Here is a 5,009-nt window from a genome sequence, read left to right as displayed (position 1 = left end):
TGGATGCCTTTTTAAAATTTTGTTGTCTGATTGCTGAGGCTAGGACTTCCATCCCTATGTTAAACAACAGTGGTGAGAGTGGATATCCCTACCGTGTTCCTGATCTCAGGGGAAAGCCCTCAGTTTTTCCCCATTGTGGATGATATAAGCTGTGGGCTTTTCATACATGGCTTTTATGATGTTAAGTTATGCTCTTTCTATACTGACTTTCTTCAGGGTCTTTATTAAGTATGCTGTATTTTGTCAAATGCTCTTTTTCTGTATCTATTGACAGGATCATATGGTTCTTATCCTTTCTTCTATTAATGTGATGCATCACATTGACTGATTTGTGAATATTGAACCAGCCCTGAAACCCAGGCATCAATTAGTCACAAACATAAGCAATCTTATTGATAGGAATACTGTAATTGTAGGGGACTTTAATACTCCACTTACAGTAATGGACAGCTGGGGAAAAAATCAAAAAGTAAACAATGGCCTTGAATGATACACTGGACCAGATAGACTTGACAGATATATTTAAAACTTTTCATCCAAAAGCAGTAGAATATACATCTTTTTGAGTGCACGTGGAACATTCTCCAAGATAGATCACATACTGGGTCACAAAACAGCCCTAAATAAATACAAAAGAATTGAAATCATACCATGCATATTTTCTGATCACAATGTTGTGAAACTTGAAATCAACCACAAGAAAACATTTGGAAAGCCTCCAAATGAATGGAGGTTAAAGAACGTCCTACTAAAGAATGAATGGGTCAACCAGGCAATTAAGAAAGAAATTGAAAAATATATGGAAGCATATGAAAATGAAAACACAATAGTCCAAACCCTTTGGGATGCAGCAAAGGCAGTCCTGACAGGAAAATACGTTGCAATCCAGGCTTGTCTCAATAAACAAGAAAAATCCAAAATACAAAATTTAATGGCTTACTTATTTTATAACTGGAAGTTTGTACTCTTGATCCATTTCATCCTTTTCATCACCCTCCCCTTTCTCCGGCAACCATCAATCAGCTCTCTGTATCTAAGAGTCTGGTCTTATTTTGTTTGTTCATTTGTTTTGATTTTTTTAGATTACATATATAAGTGAAAGTATATGGTACTTATCTTTCTCTGACTTATTTCACTTAGCACAATACCTTTAAGATCCATCCATCTTGTTTCAAATGGCAAGATTTCATTCTTTTTATGTCTGAGTAATATTTCAGTGTACATGCATGCGTGTGTGTGTGTGTGTGTGTGTGTCTGTGTGTGTGTGTTGTCTTCTTTCTGATGATGAACACTTAGGTTGCTTCCATGTCTTGGAATGGTCAGTAATGCTGAAATGAACATGGAAATGCATATATATTTTTGAATTACTGTTTTTGTTTTCTTTGGATAAAAATCTAGAAGTGGAATCACTGGATTGTACTATAGTTCTGTTTTTAATGTTTTCAGGAAACTCCATACTATCTTCCATAGGGGGTGCACCAATTTACATCCACACAAATGGTGCGTGAGGGTTCCCTTTTCTCCACATCCTCATCAACACCAATTATTTATTTTTCTAGTAACAGTCATTCTAGCAAGTGTGAAGTGATATCATTGCAGTTTTGATCTGCATTTTCCTGATGATTTGTAATACTGAGCATCTTTTCATATACCTGTTAGCCATCTGTATGTCTTCTTTAGAAAAATGTCTATAGTTCCTCAGCCCATTTTTTAATCAGATTGTTTGGGGGGTTTTTGTTGCTCTTTGAGTTTTATCTGTTCTTTATGTGTTTTGGATATTAACTCCTTATTCAATATATAGTTTCCAAGTATTTTCTCCCATTCGGTAGGTTGCCTTTCATTCTGTCAATGGTTTTTTCCTGCCATGTAGAAGCTTTTAAGTTTGACGTAGTCCCACTTGTTGATCCTTACTTTTGTGTTGTGCTTTTGGTGTCATATCCAAAAAAATTATTGCCAAGACTAACGCCAAGGAGTTTCATCTCTATGTTTTCTTCTACGAGTTTTAGAGTAACAGGTCTTATGTTTAAGTCGAAATAGTGTTTAAATAATTATTTTCTCCATATTTATTTGTTTTCTTTGTTGGGGGGACTGGTCTAAATTGTGACAGACAGCTGCTACTACCAAAGGTCACACTGAAATTCAGTCTTTTTTCAAATTTTAGAGCTGTAAAAGTTAACTTGCCTCATATCATCACCTTATAAAAATAAAGTGATGTTGACAAAGAAAGGCATATGAACTCACCATGAAGTCCACTATAATTCTAATGTAGTATCAAGTGATTTAGTCTGGTATTATTCAGATGCTAAATATAATCTATGGCTGGGACATCTATATTGCTAAAGTTTTACATCTCTTGTTCTTACTAAAAACCCAGCCTATCAAATGAGTAAAGATAATTCTGCTTTACAGATTTTCTACTGTAATTATTGTTAAGAACTATAATCATTAAGTATAATTAGCATCAAGTAGAGTTTTACACAATAGTAAATGGTAGCATAATTACAGATTCAGGCTGTCTGCCACTACAAAATTAAGTTAAAAATTTCAAGCAATCTGTATTGTAGTTTATACATATTCATAAGGATACAGTATATTGCCTATAAACCCAAGTGAGATTGTAAAGTCCACATAAGAGGTCTAAATCTAACTACTTTCATTTCCTCTGATATATCAAGCTCTTTTGAATTTCACATGTTACGAGTCACATTCTACTTCTTATGTCATAGATAACACTAAATTTAAGAAAGAAAAGAACACAGAAAATAAGTTTCCCTTGCAAATATATTTATGTTTACAGTGTTGCATAAGAGTATTTTTATTTGTCTCTAGATCTTTCCCACAAAACAATAAAAACTCACCAAAAACAATAAAAAGAATAAAAACCAGAGAAGATAGGGGTGCCTGGGTGGCTTAGTCGGTTAAGCGTCTGACTTTCACTTAGGTCATGATCTCGCGGTTTGTGGGTTCGGGCCCCGTGTCGGGCTCTGTGCTGACTGCCAGCTCAGAGCCTGGAGCCTGTTTCAGCCTGTGACTCCCTCTCTCTCTGACCCTCCCCTGCTCACGCTGTCTCTCTCTCTTTCTCTCTCTCCTAGAAATAAATAAATAAAATAAAATAAAATAAAAATTTTAAGACAAAGTCTAATAAATTGGTGTTGGTTCAAAAACTAGCTCCTATGCACAAAAGGCAAGAAGAGAACAAAGAGGTAAGCCACTTCAGACTGGTAGATGGCAAATTTAACAAGAAAGGGAACTTGCATACGAGGCAAGTTTATCCTCTACATTGACTCACCATTTTGTTTTTACTAACTATATAAGGAGAATCTGTTTCCTTCACATCTCTGTCAATATTTCATATTAACAACAATTTAAAAAATTTAATGTTTATTTATTTTGAGAGAGAGAGAAAGCACACAAGCAGGGAAGGGCCAAAGAGAGGGGGACACAGAATTGGAAGCAGGATCCCGGCTCTCAGCTGTCAGCACAGAGCCCAAGGCAGGGCTTGGACCCATGAACCATGAGATCATGACCTGAGCAGAAGTCAGGCACTCAACCGACTGAGCCACCGAGGTGCTCCTAATAACAATTTTTAATATTTGCTAATCTATTGGAAAAAAATCTCATTGATGAACAGACTATGTATCTTTTCATATACTTATTGGTTATTTTTATAATTCTTCTGTGGATTATTTATTTGTATCCTTTGTACACTTTTATTGTGCACATTTTTTTCTTATTTATTTGTAAGCTGCTCTTATGTTTCTTTGCATATCAATCACATATAATACTTAGGTTGCCAATATGTGTTCTCCCCAGTTTGACTGTCTTTTATTCAATTGCACTTTACACTAGATCACTGAAAGAAACAAAAAAGCAAAAGTCCCATTGTCTTGATTTTACCCAAGGCAAACCTAAGGCCTACAGAGAGAGGTATATTAATTTACTCTAAGTCCTACAACTAAGGACTTCGTCTTATAGGAGCATACCAAAATAAGCATAAGATAGAGGGGAAAAAGTTTAGAATTTATTGTCAAAAGACTTGGGCTGGATCCCAATCTTATCTAATAATAGAATGCTCTTGCATCTATTATTGAGCAAGGCCTTTAAACCCCCTGAAAAACAATGGAACTTGGAATCCAAAAGCATGGGTTCAAGCCTTGACTCACTAACTAATAGCTGTATGCACTTGTTCTGAATCAAATTCTTCATTTATAAAGTGAGAATACAAATAGATTCTCTACATATTTCAAATTGGTGATGTGTGAGAACCAAATGCCATAATTATGAAAGAGCTTGATGTCTTTAAAATGTTACACAAATACAAGCAAACCCAGAATGATTTTGGGTAATATAAGGTAACCCCTTACCCAAAGAATAAAGCACTAAATATATCTCAATTCTAATGTTCTAATTCTAATGAAATAAAGAAAACAATGTTTTAATAATACATATAAGATGATAGATATTTGTGTTGCACAGAGATTCAAATTCTTCCCTATCATTAATCTTCACAAATCCAACATTAGTTTTTCAACAGGCCACATGCCCTTCAAGCTACTCCAAATTTCTACCATTACTTATTATTTCTTTTACATTTAGTTTCAATTTACTTGGTTTAGAACTTGAAACTTAAGAGTTCAAATATATTTTTACTGCCTAAGACAGGAAAATGTTAAATACAACCTTATGCACTGATAATTCAATTTTGAATCATCTCATGAAAAGAAGTGCCTCAAATTATAGACGTTAATCATTATTTTATATGAACTATAAACACAACTACTGGCATATAGCAGATTGTCATGAAATCTATCATAATTGACTAAAGATTTGCTTTTAGGTGATTTGAACCCTTATAAAAATACTTTTCAATTTAATCATTTCATCTTCTCAGAAAAAGACATGTAAATGAAACTAATTACTACCAAGTATATGCAAGGTCATCTAGCACCTTGCTGCAGAAAAATTATAAGAGGAAAAGAAGGCCATTAATAGAGTATCCATCACTTTAT

Source organism: Hyaena hyaena, unplaced genomic scaffold (genome assembly GCF_003009895.1).
Source record: "Hyaena hyaena isolate Hyena2069 unplaced genomic scaffold, ASM300989v1 scaffold_303, whole genome shotgun sequence".
Taxonomy (NCBI): Eukaryota; Metazoa; Chordata; class Mammalia; order Carnivora; family Hyaenidae; genus Hyaena; species Hyaena hyaena.
This window is presented reverse-complemented; position numbering follows the sequence as displayed.